Here is a 19,048-nt window from a genome sequence, read left to right on the forward strand (position 1 = left end):
TCTTCAATGGCTGCTTGGTCTAAGGCTATGAGATCTAGAGACTCCATTGACTGACAATAAACTGAATCAGTCAGTTTGGCACTGAGGAAACACAGAGAAGCAGTGGCTGCAATCAGGCAAATAAAGAGTTACACTTGAATTCAATAAAATGATGGTCTGACTCTTCTCCACCCCATGAGGACACTGCAGCTAATAACATTTATGCCAAAGTGATGTTGAAAACAAGCTATGGCTCCGATAGTCCAAAGCCCAGAAATTCAATGCCCTTAGCAAATGAGCAATAAATACTGAGAACTGGCTAGACAGAGTGCTGTACAAGAGCACAGCTTGTGTTCTCCAGGCAGCAGGTTTCCACAAAGATGCTTTGTGTACAAAGTGCTACCATTTTATTGCATGTGTAATTCTGTATCATCCATGTGAATCGCAGGCTAGATTCTCAGCTGGTGGCATCAGTGGATTTACACTGCCTCAGAGAGGAGTATGTATTGGACCTTATTCTGGGCTCTCCTACATGGTTTTTATATTGGCAAATGCCTATTGACATCTGTGCTTCTCCTGACTGACCCCAGCCTAAGGGAGACTAGAATTAACAGGACCATTTCTTTATTGCAATGAGATAATTGCAATAGTGGGGCTGATTCTGGTCTCTCTCCCACGGCATTTGTGTGTAAACAACCCACTGTGATTTCAGTGAAGTTAAGCCCCAAGTGCCCCTGTGAAAGGAAGACCAGAATTAGGCATTCCAGTCTACCCAAAAGTAGTGCACAAAGTTGCTGCCAAGTTACCTCCCTGAGAGCACAGCAATCAGACTGAAACCAGCGCTCACAATCAGATTTGATCAAGGCAATTTGGAGACAAAGCTTTTATTCTCAGAAACATTTCTAGTAGACAGGCAGCAGCTTGTGTGCTTGCAAGTAATGGTCCTTTCTCTATTTATATCCCCATCATGCCTCTCCAGTTTGGAGATAGGATTTATTTTACAAAGAACGCACTTTGTTTGTTTAGTATACAAAAGTAATCGATAAAACATTAAGTGCAAGAAATGGAGAGAAGCAAATGCTCAGCACTTTTCCCTGTAATTAATTTAACAATGCAGTGCTCGCAATGCTGGTTGTTACAGCGTCTCATGGAGAGAGGCAGAGCCAGAGGAAGAAACAAACCCAACGCATCTAGCTGTAATTTGAGCACAACAGAGCTGGAATTGCTGTTTTTTTTGTTTTGGCTTTTTTTTAACTCTCCATTAAAATACCTGCAGAGGAGTTTTGCACTGGAAGTTTGCCCATCTATTTTCTCCTATCTACTGCACATGAGACAAGCATCCCTCTAATTGGACCATTAAAAGAGGTGTTGAAATGTTACTAATTGTCAAAGGCAATTAAGTGTAGCAACATGTCACAGGTAAATTAATGAGACTCCAGGTGTCTTGAGCAAATTGCATTTATGCGGATGTAAAACAATTTCTATCTTTTTTTCCCCCTGCAAGTTGCTGGTGGTTCCCCCTCCTTTCTCTTCTTTATGGTATGAAATTATGCACCAGCATTTGGTCTGATTACATTTATGGGGCCTCGTTCATTAAGCAGCACATGCTGCATGGGCCGGATGCTAGAGATGCTAAAAAACTACAACTGCCACTTAAGGCCATGGGGGTGGTGTCTACTCCTGGAGCTTTGAAACTCAGGCTGTAAAAGACTTTGGTCCCTGGTAAGTCTTGGCTGCAACGATGCTGAAGCCTTTTCTCATCTTGCTCCAACCTGCCATTTGCATGGGAGATACAGGAGCTGGTAGACAGGAAGGTTTTCATATTAGCGACCTTGGCCGTATTTCTCTAGCAGTGCCAAGTGGCACTGGGGAAAATCAGTGCAGCAGATGAATTGTATCCCATTTTCAAAGGAGGCAATGGGCACTTCCTCCAAATCCCGGCTTTAGTCACCCACTCACTTGTGCACGCAAGGCAGTTGACTTCTTTCCCAGCTCCCCAGGTGTGAATGAAATGGTGGGGTTTTGCACACAAACTGTTTGTGACATGATGGAGAGGCCTGGCTCATGGCAGCAGCATTGAATCAAGGTGATTCTGATTCATCCGAACCAGTCCAGCCATGCCAGAAGGGAACTTCAGCCTTTTGTAACAATCTATGTTGTGGAAAGAGGAACCGAATTGTGACTGCAGGGATTTCATTTTTGCTGATTATTACCAGAACATGGGGAGAAATGGATCCTGCCAACAACTCAAGACCCAGGTTCCCCTTGATTGCACTTGAGCATAATCATTATTGCCTATGTCTCATATGGCACCATTCATCTCTGGATCTCAAAGCACTATCCAGGGGTATTCAAGCAATTCAAATAATTTGTGGTCTCTCTCTGCAAAGGGGTGAATTTTACCCAATCTCCAGAAGCGTGCACTCATCTAGATTAACTCCCTTTCCCACATAGGTGGAGTCACACTGGTTATACTGGTTAAAGCTAACACAATTTGTTGCAAAACATGACAGTTACTCCAGATTTACACCAGAGAAAACAGAAGCAGAATTTGATCTTGTGTGTGTAGCACTCAGCATTTGTTTCTGCATAGGGTGGATCACGGATACTTCTTGCCATGATGTATTATTCATTTCCCTGGGCATATAAGACTGCTTTTGGATGGCTGCCTCTAGTGATAACCATCCATCTTTGCCAAAATGGTTGACTTTTGAAGCCAAAGATCCAAAAATATATCATTTAAACATGATGGAAATGATGGATACAGAAGAAAGAAGATTCTGAGCTAGTATAATATCAGCACAGCTCCACATCTTTAACGACTGCAAATTCCTAACTTCTCCAATAGTTTGGAAGGCTTTTTTATTAACAAGAAACTCAAACTATTTCAGGGTTTTATTTTAGTTGCAATACAACATTTTGATTTTTAATTTTGCAGGCATGATTTCCTTCCTTGCATAGCCTCTCTGCATCCCTGTGTTTTAACAATAGGGGCTCATCGCTTTGTTAGTTTGAAGGATACAGAGCATTGCTCACTAGGTTCTAGTGCAAGACCTCCGCATTTATTTCCCACAGATCATGAAACAGCAACGAGTGGATTGATTTTGGACTACAGTGATTTGGAACGAGCTGAACACGATGTCCTAAGTTTACAAGCTCTGCAGCCCATTTCCAGTCTTATGAGTTTCCTATTTCTCAACTAGGTTTAATAGTAAATCTGTTTAGGCTCAGTAGACGTCACAAGCTTAAGAGTAGCTCAGAGCCATAGTCTTCCCTTGCTTTATCACCATCATGTAATTAAATCATTTATTTGAGAATGGGCTTCAGTTCCTAAGTCACTTAGTCACTCTTAAAAATTCTACTTATTTTTTCGTGGAGATTAATGTCTGGGGCTTTTTTCAGGTTCTGGTTTGTTCTTTCTCTTGGTTTTCATCCCATCTCCATGAGGATGTCAGATGTTTCATTAGTTAATTATTTCTGCCATGAATCTGTTAATCTCAGGCTTCTTGTCTTTTTTTATATTTTAAATAATTAGGCAGCTCTGGAGGAGACAGGAACATGATAAACAAGATGAATTAAGAGAGATTCATACTGCATGACTGTGTTTATTACATAAATGTGAACTCCTGTATAAGATACTTGATATTTCATTAGCAATCCAGGTTAAAACATATTCAGAAATGATGGAACCTAATTGTTGGGGTTTTTTGTTTCAGGCTTTGACATGCTTCCCCTGCATTATTTACACCTTTCTTTGTCTTGCTTTATACCGGTAATCGGGAGATTGTGTAGGGTGTTTGTCAGCAGCATTTTATATGAGGAACTAGTCAAAGTAATCCTGAAATATCTGCTTCTTGCAACCTTCTAATTACCCATAAGAATTTGGCAGAGGCATCTGTTAGTTTATTTATAGCTTGAAATAAAAGCGTGAAAGAAATCATGGTTCACTGTTGCACTGTGGCAATTCTTCTGCATCCCATTGTGTCCTGTAATGAGAGAGCCTATCCACCACATGAGAAAAGCCCGAAGCTAAGCCAGATTTGCAACAGTGCTCTTAGGTATGTTGTGTCCACGGTGTGTGCTGAGCTCTTCTGAAAATCTGACCAACCCAAGCTAAAATCCCTGATTTCAAAGGGAAACGGATTCTTTTTCAGAAATTAAGACATTTTCGTAGAGAAATGAATTTTTGTTCACATTTTCCATTCTTTTCGTGACAAAAACCCCATTTGCTTCCTGTTTCTGGGAAGGGAGAGTAGATTTAGTGACCTGGAAATGATGGGGATATGCTTATATGGCAAAACAGAGGGGTTTTTTGGAAGTTATCCTGATGGCCGCTTTAAAAAACCTGCCCCTCAAGCATTTCTTCTTTTTCAGGTGAGAATTGCTGGGCCTGATAGCATAGCCAGTGAAAGGCCTGATTTACAGCTCTTTGTTGGGTTGCTTTATGATTTCTTTACTACCAAAAAAGTGGGCTAGGCACGTCCCAGAAACAAGGACATGAGCAAATCTGGCTGAAAATGCCTGCATTTGTGCTGTCTGTCTAGAGGCAGGTAGGAACAAAATGGCTAGTCTGAACCTGCCAGGCATTCCCAAGACCCATAAGGAAGCCCTTAGCAGATGCAAAGCCAGGGGACCACTACTCTCGACATCAGTCATACTGTAGGGGACTTGCTGAAAGTGTGTTCATCACCAGTCTTCTCTTGGTGTCCAGTCCACTGGGGGCTGCAGGCAGCTGCAGGAGCAGCAGCACATGGTAGTGGGGAGGGAGCTGCAGAGTCCCATAAACCACTGATGGAGATCCCAGCAAGGTGCTCCTGTTTAGACACCACATGGCATTGCTGTGCTCCACCTGTCCTTCAGCATCCAGCCCTGTGTACGGACAGTTGGCAACCACTAGTTTCATATGGGTCCAGAGACTAAAGCATGCCCAGAAGTGATGGTTGAAAATGATCAGATTTAGACAATTTTTGAGTGGAAGAAAGGATTTCCTCCCCATTTTTCAGCCTACGGTGGTTGAAAATGTCATTTTTCAAGCAGCGCCGGTGCCCACTCTTAAGGCCTGTCTCAGGCTTTGTCTGACCGAGCTGAACTAGGGGACCTTGCAGGTCCCTATGCCATTTCCAGAACAAGAGGCACTCAGAGCTGTTGAGAGATGCACCCAAGCTTTTGAGGGACCTGAAGTCTTGGCCAGTCTAATTGCTGCTCCATCTCCACTTCGCTTTGCAGTTGCAGTCATTAATTCATACCGATTTTTTGGTGTCTCTCTAACAAGACCCTTAATGAGATGGATGAGCAGCTGCTGTGAGTGCCTCTGAGTGGGAAGAGTGAATTCAGAGGAAGCCACATCACAAACGCTACTGCAGTTTCGGCGTCGCACTTTGCAAACCGCATCCTCCCCTCATTTCAGCCCATTTGCTGTCATTCTGCTTCCCTTTGATCCCTCTGTTTCACTTGGAGCTCAGCTGTGGCATTTTTACTTCCCAACTCAAAGGCAGCAGCCGTGTTGTTGCGCTGGCTAGCACTGCCCCTCTTGTGAGGCACAGACCATTCAGTCTGGCTCTAATTCAGCCGCTTTGGCTGACCTGCCGTTTCTCTCTTCCTTTCATATACCTGAATACGAGACACACGCAGAGAGGAGTTTGCTTGGCAAGTCTGTCATCCACAGTCCTCATAGTGTTACAGGGGAAGGGGATAACTTGTTTCAGTGCATCTCAGGAAGAGGTTCGTGTGAGTATGTGTCTACTGTAGCATGAAGCCAGGCAGCTGGAAATCTGGGGAAAGCTTTAGGCAGAAGCTTTGCAATAAATCAGAGACAGAGTAGCTTTAGGGATCATAGTGCTTTTCCTTAGCCCTCTTTTGCTGGATGACAAATACAACTGATAGACGGCTTGCTCACATCTTAAGAGACCTTGGTTCAAATCCCTGCTCTGCCACAGGCTTCCTGTGTGACCTTCGGTGACATTTTCAAAGACGACAAATGGGAATTTGGTGTCTCAGTGCCATCTGTGGCTGGGAAATCATTTCCCGCCCCCAAGTCTGCCTCTGTACCTCCATTCCCCATCTATACAATGGGGATAATAGCACTTGCCTACTGCTCTGAGGTGTTGTGCAGGTAAATGTATCCAAGATTATGCGGCATTCAGAGTTCATGGTAATGGAGAACCTGTGAAGCACTAGCTATGGCTGATGGATGCTAAAATGGTCCTTGTTCGGTGTTCAAGTAAGAGTGCCTTTTTCTTTGATTGCATTACCACATGAGAACACTTAAAGATAATAGCACCATCACTGAGAAAGCAGAAATGCTAACAGCTTATCTGCAGAGAGACAAAGTCCTTATTCTTTCAGGTTGGCACCCAGCTCCAATTAATTTATAGTAAGAATTTTTGTTATTTCTGGAGATACTGGGACATCCCATCTGTTGAAGAGCTTTGCGGAGACTGTCACAGTATGATGGGACTCCTAAGTGCTCCAGGTGCTCTTTGCAAGGTGTTTTTATACACTTTTCCTTGTATGACAAGGAAATACAGAATATACACAATGCAGACACATTATTATTATTATTATTAGCATTTCCCTCAAATGGAGCTTTCTTCCTGCAAGGCTTGCCTATCTGCAAATGGGCGGAGGCAGGAGAAAACTCCCATTCTGGAATAGTATCTGGTCAAAGCCAAAGCTATTATTAAAAAAACAATGGAAGAGAAACCCTGAGCCACATGCTGAGGTTCATGCTGTGAATTCTCTAGACACCTGTATTTTACTCTATTAAGAGTGGATTGAATTTATTGTATTTTGAAATGTAAAAGAAAAACCATGCAGCAGATGCTGAGAGCAGTTTTGTGAATTTCCCCCGCTCGTTTTGATTGACCGGTAAAAACAAATCCGTTTCTGAAACGTACTACAAGTTCTTAAAAGATGCTAAAAAAAGAGGAGAGGGAAGATCTACAGCCACCACCATCAGTCTAGCATCCAGTGTGAGGTACCCAACGACAACGTACATGCCAATCCTATACATTTCATGACAGGAGTTCCACATTAAGGTTTACTTTCAACGTAGTACTTGTCCTGAATGTTCAGCGCATTGATTTCAGTGGGATTGTAAACGCTTAATGTTAGTCTGGTTAAATCTGGGCCTCAGGTCCCAAACCTGTAAACACTTATCTCAATGAATGAAAACACCTACAGTGCATCTACATGCACATTAAACCGCTTTAATTAATGCACATTAAATCTAGTACCTCCATTGTGAGGTACTAAAAGAATGCACATTAGTCTGTCTTAATGCACATTAACTAAAGAGCATGGTTTTTAAGTAATGCTTACTACACATTAGCCGATCCTAATGTGCATTAATTAAATAGCATGGGTTTTTTTAGTGATGCTTTAATGTACATTAAAATAGGCTAATGTGCATTAAAGTGCCCATGTAGACATGCCCCTATTGACCATAGCATGGGCTTGGCTTTGTCATGGGACAGTATCTGCCCTTTCAGTTTAATATAAAAGAGCCTGGCTTGAGGTTGCTGGGCAGCTGCATCTTTACATCCAGAATCATCCTCTGCTGTCCCATCCACCCTACAATACTGTAGATATAGAGAGAAACATGTTCCCATAATTAGCACTCTTTGTTTCTTTTCTGTTCTTGATGTGTTAGATCCCCTCCCTGCAAAGAGACGTGTGATTTTCTGTGTGTTGGGGGGGTGGGGGGGGTTACACTCTTAATTGTATATTATTAAAATATGATTTTTCCTCTTACAAACTGCGGGCGATGTACGGTACCTCCCTGAAATCGGGTGCAGCTGGCTTTGACTGGCACTTACAAAGTTGTCCTCCAGGTGCTGCATCAGAAATCCTTTGACACAGTGTCAGTAATTAAGTGTACAATTAAAAGAATGTCTGCAATTAAGTTCAATCAGTCAGTCAATCAAATCTACATTTCTAAAAGACCTTTCATCTCAGCCTTTCTCTTGTTTTGGAGCTCTGTGCAAAGTTAACACCAGACACAATGTGACACTGCATTTGATGCTAAATCAAAGAAAGGGCTATTGGGTTAGCCTGAGAAAAAGAAAGGCACGGGAGGTTATACGCTTGAATGAAGCTGGTTAAAGGAGGGAACTTAGATACTGCAGGAAGATTTGTGGTAAGAGGACCTTGTGCTTAACTTTAGGCATGTGTATCTGGAGGCATTCTTTCTAATTCTGTATCGTTATCATTGCTGTTCTATTACTGTGACCTGAGAGTTATCTTGTCTACAGGTTTCTTACAACCATATATAGTGTAGGATAGTCCTCACCTATGTAAAGTGGCATAGCCCCACCCATGACTTCAGTGCAAAGTCCAGCAATTTTTGCCATCTTGGGCAAGTTTCCACAGGACATGTTTCTTCCTTGGATCCAGTGCGCAGCAGTTCCTTTTGTTGCCGAGCCATTATGTACGCTACTTGATGATGGAAGTCCATCGATAGGAAAGATCACCCAGGGCAGCCTTGCTGTTTAACATCCCTGGCATCAAAATAACTATTCATCCTATAGACTGATTCCTCTCTGGAGGACTGTTAGATTTACAGGCTGTGAAGACTTACACTGAAAGAGCAGCTCTGTCTGAGTTACAGAGAATACCGTAAGGAGGCCACTTCTAGTTCCTGATTCTGCTCCAATGTAGCCTATTAAGAAGGGTGCTATTTTTTCCAACCTTCTTTGCTTTCTTTTGCCTATCTAATAACTGTGAAATTAGCTCAGAAGAGGTCAGTAATCATTAATCAATATTGCAATTAACCATGCCTAAGATCTACAAGCTTACAGAGTGAGGCATCTCCATCCTCTGCCCTCCTTGCCCATCACCTTTCCCAGCTGTGGACGCTTTAGGGCTGGACCTTCCAGACAGCAGCAAGTCCTGGTGCTCAATTCTAAGGACTGCTCTACATGTGAAAAACTAAAATCCCTATGACGTTGCTGGTAAACCTAAAAGCACAAATGCCTTTGGAAAGGCAGGGGTAGGGGTAGGGGTCGGAGGATATGTGTTTCCTTGCATGGAATCAGAACTCATGGTAGAGGTGATATCTATTTTTAAACCAACTAGATTTTTTGCAATAAAAAGGTCTTTAGTTCTTTGGGCAGATGCATTTGGGGTTTAAACAGGCCCTCTAGCGGTTTGCCTAAAGTAACAGCACCAACATTAACACAGGCAACACACACCAGGGCTGAGCTGCAGTCGGTGCTGGCTGCTTTGACTGACAGACTCACATCTGTCTGACTCCATTCAGTAGGAAGTCATTTTGACACGTGTCTAAGCAGCAGCAGCAAACACTGATGCTGGAACAATAGCAGTAACGCAACCTTTCATTGTCACACAGTCACATCACACTGATGTCAGTGTGAGACTGCAAAAGAACAGGGGAAGCCAGGCCCATAAAGGAGAACGTTACTTCTTCCCAACACACTGGGATACCAGACACAGGAGAAAAGACGCTGATTCTCACGTATATGCCGCTGTTCTGCATCCGAGTGCTCTCTGCAAGCTTTGCCTTTTGGTTTGAATCATCAGTTACCAAGCTGCCAGCAAAGGCCTGTACATATGAAATCCTAGACAAGCGCATGTTACTTTGAAGAAGTTTGGGGTCCTTTTTCCCTTGTCTCTAGAGCCACATCAATGCAAGCCACAAGCTGCGTGTTCTTTGATAATAATCTTGCATTTACATAGCACCTTTCATCTATTTTAAAGGAGCTTTACTAGCTACATGGGTATATTGACAAAAGTCATCCACAGGGATCCACATCTCTGGTGGTTTATGCTTGTTGTCTCATTCAATTTGTGCCTTTTATGTATGCTAAGCTGTTTGCCAACATTCCCACCCGCATGTGCAGAGCAGAATGAATTGATATGGAGAGTGGTGTAGTTTGCGCTGGTGCGATGCTGCTACTTACCACTCACCCGGTGCTTTTCAGCCACAGATCTCAGACGTGCTTCACAAAAGAAGGTAAATATTCTTATCCCCATTTTATACAGTGGGTTAGGGTGAAGTAACTGGCCAGAGGTTACACAGAACCAGGTCTCTGGCAGAAATAAGCCTAGAACCAAGGAGTCCTGATTCCTAGTTGCTAGTTTTGCCCACTGAACCATGTTGCTACCTACACAGCAGAGTCGTAGGTCTAGCTACTCCATATGTATAAGGTGATGGAAGCTGCAAGTCTTTCATCTGCTAATGTTTGGTCTTTAATATTTACCCTTTATGTTTTGCCATTTTGTCTTTGTACAAAGCTAATGGAAAAAAAAATGTGTTGCCTCTTTGTATTGTTACCTCCATCAGTACTCATCACCAAAACACTGCTTCAAGGAGGCTCTTTAAGATCTCAGCTTTGCTGAGATGCCCTGAAGAAAAATGCTGCCTGAATGACGCAGTTGTAGAATACTTTCTTTTTGGAAGTGATCAAAAGTTACCTGTGCAGAGAAGGCCAGCGGATTAAAGTAAACCACAGCAGTGCTTTACAACATTCGTATTTTGTTCACAAGTCTAAAACTATGTGCTTTTGAAGGGAGATGTGTAACAGCCTTTCAAAAAAAATCCTTTAGTATAATAAAAAAAGGACACATTATTTATAAGGTTTCTTTATGCACTGGGGAACCAGGGTGGGGCTGTGTATACCACACTAGATTAGGACTGAGCAGGCCCGAATTCTGTTTCTAGCTGGCTTGGCTGGTTGCCTTTGGGCGAGTCGCTTCACCTCTCAGTACCCAGGGGTCCTCATTTCTTGAAAGGAGATGGTATTGGCCTTCCTTGAGAGCTAGTGATGAAACATGCTTTATCAGATAAAGATTTAAATTATGTACCCACCCTTGAATTATACTTAATAACTTTAAAAAGGATTCTATTCCCTAATATTGTGTAGGGGGGGTTGATTTTGGTAGAAGCTAGAAAACTCATTGGCTCATTCTTATTAAACTTGATAGGACTTTTTTGTAGAGGGTAAACCGGCAGTCATATCAGATGTCATAAGTCAGAATGCTATGCTAGCAGTATTGCTAGAGTGCAGGATTTGTATTGCTCATAGCTTTCCTGGATCAGGGTCATATTTGGTCACAGATAGCTGGCTCTAATATTGGGAAAGGGCTAGGGGTGGACTTGGGGCATTGAGTTTTCCTGAATCATTACTTCAGGGGAGGAGTAGGCTGGATACAGGTCCTGCTTTGTGCCTCCCACACCTGGCTGAGTCCAGGTGAGTTGAAGAGGTAGGAAAGCTGTGTACCTGGGGTGGGGTCCCTTGCTTGCAGGTGGCTGTAAATTTCCCTATCATTGTCTGTGCCTCCCGGCTGCTGCTGGCTCCAAAGTAACTATGCTGCCAGGACTTCCCCAGGTGTCACTGAGTCTTAGAAACTTTTTTCTGGTAGCTGGTGATGGAGACAATATGCTGCCCTATAGCTGTGCCCCTCCGCAGGCATGAATCCTATGTAATTTCCTCCACAGAGCCAAAGTCAAGTCTTAAAGTGCATTAAAGATTTGGAGGGTTGTTGGTTGTAGCTGTGTTGGTCTAAGGGCATAGGCAAGCAAGTTTGGGGAGATGTGATATCTTTTATTAGACCAACTAAACAGTTGGAAGAAAAGCCTTACATTTGGAGGTGCTCAGCTATGGTGGTGATGGTGGTGGGGCATAGAAGTTTACCTCAGAAAGATGATGTTGGTTCTGAGCACTGCTTAAGTACCTTTAAATGCATGGCATATTTTGATCTGTTACTTTTTTTAAAGAAAAGATTAATTAAATATATTGACGGTTGCAATGTAGAAGGCCAACACATTACTAGGAAAATTTCTGGTTTGAAAATACGGTTCTGTTCCCAGAATTGGGGTCACATAATTCTGAGCTGGGATTGTGTTTAACAATAATTAGTTTTGATGGGGAGGGGAAGGGATATAGGGCCTGTGAGATGTCCAGGACTATGTACAAATTCTGCTTAAGAGCCAACCTTTGGAAAAGTGACAAAAAAACAGGAGTGTCAAAGTTGCTTTCACTCTGAGAACCCAATATCATGTTCCATCAGCAATGGGTGTTAGGTTGCTGAACAACACATCAACACATGCCTTGCAGTGATTTGGATTTGTGAGGAATGCTATCAGCAAGCATTTTTTTTTTTTTAACGCTTTTAAAATCAGTCAAATAAAAGAAAGATTAGGCAAGGAACAGAGAAATAATACAGGACCATAAATCCTTGCAATCCGGCACTAAATCTATCAAAGCAAATAATATGTCCCAATGGTGGAGGGACATTATTTGTTTTTGTTTTAAATTTGCTAAGCCTCGTTTTTTGAGCATCCGTCTCAGGGAGATGAGGGCCGTGAAAAGGCAATTACAACTGGTGAATGATTAGTGGTAGATGTGACATTTTTATGTGTCAAATATGTTTAACTGCATTAACCTTTGTGGAATTTACACTGACATCTTAAAAGATCTATCTCGCAAGCAGCCTGAAAAATCTGAAACCACCCTCAACTTAAATCTTATTTACATTCATTTTATTACAAAATAAATGGGCCTAAAATTTTAATGGAGTTTTTGCCAGGTTCTGAAGGCATCGCTGCCAGGAAATCAGATGGAAGCAGGTGTTGCTTGTAGATTGCAAAGGGAAGGTTCTTTCTGCAAATGCACAGCTTTGTATGCACACCAAAAAAAAAAAAGTTACATTCCAGTTTTGCTAGTGGATGGGCCATCCTGGAAGAAAAATTGCTGAAAGAGACAGGGTTACACATCTAATTTAGCTATATTAGAATTTAATTTCCTGCTAATGAGACATTTAAGCTTTCAAGAAAGCAGACTGTGGTCTTTTGTGGACTTTTTAATCTTTACATATTATGCAGACTGTAAGTATACTTCCAAAATAGTTTTGTTTTGTTTTGTTTTTTTTCTGGAGACTTTCAAAGATTATACAGGCCATTAACATGCTGGGTGGATTGCTCCTCTCATTGCTAGTTTCCTAGCATGCTTGGTATCTGGATGCTTTGCTTATCCAGTTTTCCATGGGGAGCGCTTCCTTCATTTGAGTCGTTGTGCAGTAGTTCCTCTCGTTGCTGATTCAACTCCATGTCTCTTGTGCTTCACTCCACTGAAATCTGATTAGGTATGAGACAGACTCCGGTGGAATGAAGGACAACAGAATCCATGGATCATTCTTAACTCAGAAAAATCGAGTGAACATAGAACATATGAACATGTCCCAATAAAAAAGAAAAAAACCCAACATAGCAGGTACAGTGGGATGTTCATGTGACATGCATGACCGTGGCAGGAGACATGATATTTTGCAATGAGGTCCTAGGTAGGGGTTTTTTTTGCTGTAAATTCTCTTTGCTAGAGATTTGCAAGTCCAAAACTCTCTGTTTTTATTTGTAGCCTGTAACAAGCTGACCACTGGGTACAACTTCTACTTACCAATGCCTGTGAGGGTTTCTCCATCACTGGAAAATCCTTAGATCAGCATGCTTTTTTTCAGGCATCTTCACTAGCTCAACCAGAGCTCCAGGTGCAGGAATCCCTAACAAGGTTTGATGGCCTGTGCTTTGATTGTGGTCCAGCTAAATGGCCAAGAGGGTCTTTCCCAGTTTAAAAATCTATGAATTTATGTTTGCTGAGGAACAAGTGCATATACAGTTTTCTTCTGCGTGTTCATCTTCCTTCATGATCTCTATCAGCAGGTGCATGGTCTCTACCAGCAGGAAAGAAGCCTGTAACTAGTTAAGCCCAAACTCTTCCTTTCACACTTGGTAGGGGGAAAAAATATCTCTTAGTTATAAACAGATTAATCCTGAATATGGGCACTGGAGTCTGATTGCTGCAGGTTTGTTGTCAAGGACAAATTGATCACACAGAAATAAAAGCATCTCTTATTCAAAGGCTCTTTCTACCTTATAACATTGGTTTTGCAGACACCTTAACACAACAGTAAAATTGATTATTCACATTATGATGGCGCTCCAAGCCTCCAGTCAGAATGCAGGATCCCACTGGGCTAGGAGCTCTGCAAGCCCACGTGGATCCTGCCCACAAGAGTTTGCAGTTCTCAAAATACAAGAAAAGCATGTTAAAAATATCAGGAGGTCTCAGGTAAAAGAAATATAGTGATGGAATGAAAGACGCTTTCAAAAGAGGACCACAGGGTGAAATCGTTTGCTCTCCTTCGGAGGATGGCCACTTGCTCTCCTTCAGAGGATGGCCCTCCTTTGGAGGGACCAATCCTTCCTCTGCGCTTAGAAAGCACCTAGCGAATTCTGGGTGTTGTTGCAGTAAAATCACAAAAGTCCTGACACTTTTGTCCTTCCCCTCCCAACAGGACAGCCCTTTTTTGCCACCCCTTGCAGAGATAATATTGGAAGCTTTAATATGATGTCTATAGCTTACACTTGCATAATGCCTTTCATTGAAGGAACTCAATTTAAGACATGATTTTTTTTTCAAGTGTTGTAAAGCTGACACCATCCTGGCAAGGTTGGGCAAGTGGTGCCACTTCCAGCTAGCAGATGGGAAAGAGAAGTTCACACATAATAAACGGCTGGGTAGGGTTCACTTAGGGAGGCAGAAATTGGGGCCTTATTCCAATCTCATTAGTAGAAAACCGAGCTGTGTCCTGTGCAGATGATCACAGGAATGTGGCTGAGATTTTCCAAGCTGCCTGGAGGTCAGCATCCAGTGTTCATGAAACACAAACCTTTTCCAAGGTCTCTCTGAAAAATCTCAGCCCATAGCTTTGGTAGAGCAGGGGATCCAGCATGAACAGGCTTGGACATTTAAATGCGGGGGGGTTGAGGGGCAGGATCTGGCAGTGATTTGCTAAAATGTGGGTTATTAAATCACATAGCTGCTGAGGTAGGGCTGGGGTGGGTGGGGGGGTGTTCTTTTTACGTTCCTTTTAAATACAAACCTGCTTTCTGCTGCTGTGTTGAGGCCTCTCCCTGAGCTCTGTTGAGACATGTTAAGAGCTTTGGGGCAAGTTCTTGAGAAGGGTGGATAAAGCAGGAACCCTTCAGCTGAAATTCCTCCTGCAATCCTGTCTTCTTTGAAATGCCTTTTTATCAGGCAAGTTCCAACAGGCGCGGGTGCACTAAACACCTACCGACAGCTTCCCGCACATTAACTCTTTGCAGCGATGGATGCAGCAGCATGCTTAGAGAAAGGACTGTCCTGGCCCAAAATCTGTTTGGCTTCCCTCAGGAACAGCTCAGATTGTAAAAGCAAGGGCACTTTATCAAAAGAAACTTCCATTTAAAAAAAAACAGTATTAAAAACTTGATATCTCTGCTCTAGGGACCCACCTCCAAGAGCTAACTAATTCCCTACCTTAAATAACCCATTTAAAGTATATTAAAGGTTACCAATATCATTTTTTTGCAACCTTTAATTAAAGAGACACCTCTGGGTTTTGACTGGTCCCCAAAGAGAAGTCTTGAGATTTAAGCTTCAGAATAAAGCCTGTCTCATACTTCCACCCAAGGGAACAGCAAAGGTCCTTTGCCTCCTTACAAGTGATGGGCCTTTAACTAAAGGTCAAATGAAATTGTACTGGACACCTCAGATGAACTTTAAAGTGAGTGAAAGTTACTATATTTGCTTGTCTAGGGAGGGATAGAAAGAAAGATGCTGGGTCTGAGACAAAGCCCATTGACTTTCTACTGTCTTCAGTGGGCTACAGCTGAGAGCAATAGGCAGGAAGCCAATGAAAAGTTCATTGTTACTGGGGCGATGGCACACGCTCTTCAAAATGTCAGTGACCTAAGGCCTGATCCCAGAAAGTATTAATCATGGGCTTAATTCTCATTGATGCCTATGGAACTCAAGCATGTGCTTAAAATTAAGCATATAATGGTAGGCTCTCTCTCTGAGCAGGTTTTCAGGAGGGCCAAGTGCCTGTCCCTCCTCCTGGGTGTCGTGGAGGCTGCAGAGGGTCCATATGTCTGGAAATGAGGCCCTTTGGAGACAGTGTCTTGCCTGATACTCAGTCCCTTACTTGCTTAAGGGGAGGGGAATCTGCCTCCTGCCGGCAGTCCGTTCCCGCTGCTCAGCTGCTTTCACGGCAGCACCCTGTAGCGATCCTCTGAACATGCCTGTACCAGTGCAGTCACTGATATGAAGCCTTTCAATCTGGAGAGAGCTGCTGTTTTAAAGGAAAACTCCTCTGCATCTAATTTCATGAGATGCATGAATGCCTGACTGGCTTAGATTCGGGCGACTGGGTTTAGCCAACCCAGGATGGTCACTTGAGTTATCACCGAAGAGCAGTGATTTTAAAGAGATAGCTGAAAGCCATTTGCAGAGCTCAAGAAGACCCCAAGCTTTTAAAGCCTTTAAGAGGGTCCGGCTGCATTCCTTTCCATTAGTGCCGGTGGGAATAACACAAACAGACCCAAATGGAAAGCCAAAGGCCCACTGCCTCAGCAGAATCAAGAAGCAATCCCCATGGGTCAAGAAAAGACCCAGTTACACATCTAATATTTCACTACTGACAACATATAGCAATAAATACCCTTCCATGACCACGCACTTTGCAAACATGGTTAAATCAATATGAGTTTTTATACCTTTTTCTCCTTAAAGAAAGATGACAAAGCGATGCTCTGGTATTCTTGAGGGCTAATATTTTTACAAACTTTTGATTTTTGTAGGCTATTACATCATTTTATCTGTGACAACAAATGGAAGGAAAATTTTAAAACCCACTTTTATGAAACTATATCTTAAAATAGGTTTACAGGCTTCTTATAATACAAGCAGTGTAGGCAAAAAAAAAATCTACCCACTGACATAAGAAACTAAACATCTATACCTGTCAGTTCAGGTCATAGGCCTAATTTGGTAGGTATTTGCACTGAATAACTCAAATCTAAAATAACTCCACTGATTTTCACTGGGTTACATTCTCCTTGCAATCAAGTAATACTGAACAAATTTTTATCACCTGCATACCTGCTCAAGTCAATTGCTGTCAGAAATAATCCAGTAATTAATTATCTAGGATTTAGAACATCCATTAGAAATGCTTAAGATATTTGATGCTTTTCTTTTTCAAGAACTGACTACTGCCATCAGTTTGCAAACAGCAAGGGACAACTATCTTGCTGTTCAGCATGGCTAAATAAACAGGGCTGCTGGTATGTGGGCAACACTAAAGAAACCTGTTGCAGCCTATTTCCTTCCCAGCAGAATATCCTTCCTAATACCTTTCTTATAAAGCTAGGTATTTCTTTATAAGAAATGTATTTTCTTATAAAGCTCCCAACCACATCACTTATAACAGAATATTCTACATATAGCAAAACAGATTGTAGCACTGTTCACTCACCTGCCCCTTGATAAACTAGGTACAGTCCCAGTCTTGTAATAGCTTTACTTAACTTTAAACCAAAATAAAATAAAAGAACAACTCTGTAATAACTAGAAAGACAGAAAAGAAAAATAAGAAGTCAATTAAAAAAATCAGAAACTGCTTTTTCTTTTCTTCTTTTCCTTTTCTTCTTCTTTTCTCCTCTTTTCGATAGGGCTCCAGAGAAAGTGAAACAAACACATAGAAGAAAATGACTAGTCCTCTTATTAAGACTGTAGTCTTGCTTTCAGTTATCTTGTCCAGCTAAATAGACTGGAAGCAAATAAGAAGGTTTGGAAAGAAAAAAGATGTGTGAGGGGTGGGGGTGCAGAAGAGAAAGAGGAAGGAGAGGAGCAGATACCAATGAAAGTGTGTTGAAAAATGCATAAGAATTTTTTTTTTTTAAATAGTAGCAGAGATGGAGAAGAAAAGTTCTGCCCATTTTAAGGTGGTGTCCTTCAGGTTCAGTCTTTATTCACACTGTTGTGCAGGAGGCTCCAGTTACCTGTGGGCCCCAGCCAATGAAGAACTGAAGCACTTCACCTGACTCCACCTCTCACCCTCCCGGGAAGGAATGCAATGCTGCAGATCTGACAGCAGGCCTCATCTGTTTTTCCCCTCTCCTTTCAAGCAGAGCCAAAGGGGTGACTTCTGAATCAGTCCACAGCCAAGCAAAAGACCAAAGCAACCTGGATGACTCCAACCCTCTTGTTCACTTAAGTGGGGTTTTCCATTCTGACCTAACCTGATGTAAGCAAGAAAGGACAAAGACAAACTTCCTGACCTTCTTAAAGGGTTTCTGATCCATGCACTGATTGCAACTTCTGCAATGCCACTGTGCCTGCCACTCGAAGGAACGGCTCACCCCTCTCTTATCCCGCCTTTGTCAACTCCTTATGACTCGAATGGGCCAATGTTGTTGACAGAAACCCTTCTTTTTGGCACAAGAAAAAAAATACAGATTTGGAGAAACCAAAATGCTTTGAAAATCTGTGATGATTTCATCAGATTGTCAGGTTTTCATCTGCAACAAAGCTCGCAGCCCCACTCCTGGAAGGCTGAGGGAGATGTTTAGGTTTCCACAGTTTTTAAAGTGAAACAGCAACAATGTTTCAAACGGAGTTTGGTTTCAACATTTCCTTCCATTTTCTATAAAATATTACAACTTGTTTTCCCTGGCTGGAATGGAGTGGTATTGAACCAAAGTGTTTCATTTGACTCCCAAAAATCTTTTCCTTTCAGATTCGCCGAACATTTCCAGAACTGTCATTATCAGTCAGACCTTAAAACACATATTTTTTTAACTTTTTGAACTGCCAACAAACTGAACTCCTTATTCATCCACGTGTGCTTACCAGAATGCCACTGATTGCAGGTGCCATGGTGCAATCACCATGAAAAGCTAATTAAAACAAGAACCACCCTGTTAAGCTGGGCCAGGGACAGACATTACACTTTTACTGGTATAAGGGATTGGAAAGTGGTCCATACCCATAACAGAACAGAAAGTTGGCGCGCACAGACTGGTTTCAAAATGGCAGAACCTGGTCTAAGATTTCACCCCCCACCAAAGGGCGAACGCGTATTTTGTTCACTTCTGATCTAAAGTACACCGCTTCCAGAACACCGTGTAACTTAGATCGCTCCTGCTTCAGGCATTTTGAATGTCGGTACCTAGTCCTAGTGACACAGCAGCACCTACCCTCCCAGAGAAAACACAGACATTGGGAAC

At 42.3% G+C, this 19,048-nt stretch overlaps 2 long non-coding RNA genes across 2 annotated transcripts in view; one reads left to right on the plus strand and one right to left on the minus strand.

The window, feature by feature from the left end:
- LOC102384707 overlaps window positions 1-19,048 on the plus strand; it is a 58,667-nt gene that overhangs the window by 23,723 nt on the left and 15,896 nt on the right. The window lies entirely within an intron of this gene.
- LOC102384878 lies at window positions 14,850-17,383 on the minus strand. Its single transcript, XR_324712.2, has 3 exons — window positions 17,296-17,383; window positions 16,535-16,636; window positions 14,850-15,199 (listed from the first exon to the last, which is right to left on the minus strand). It is a non-coding gene; the product is annotated as an uncharacterized LOC102384878 (long non-coding RNA).

The sequence above is a fragment of the Alligator sinensis genome, unplaced genomic scaffold (genome assembly GCF_000455745.1).
Source record: "Alligator sinensis unplaced genomic scaffold, ASM45574v1 scaffold1499_1, whole genome shotgun sequence".
In the NCBI taxonomy this organism is placed as follows: domain Eukaryota; kingdom Metazoa; phylum Chordata; order Crocodylia; family Alligatoridae; genus Alligator; species Alligator sinensis.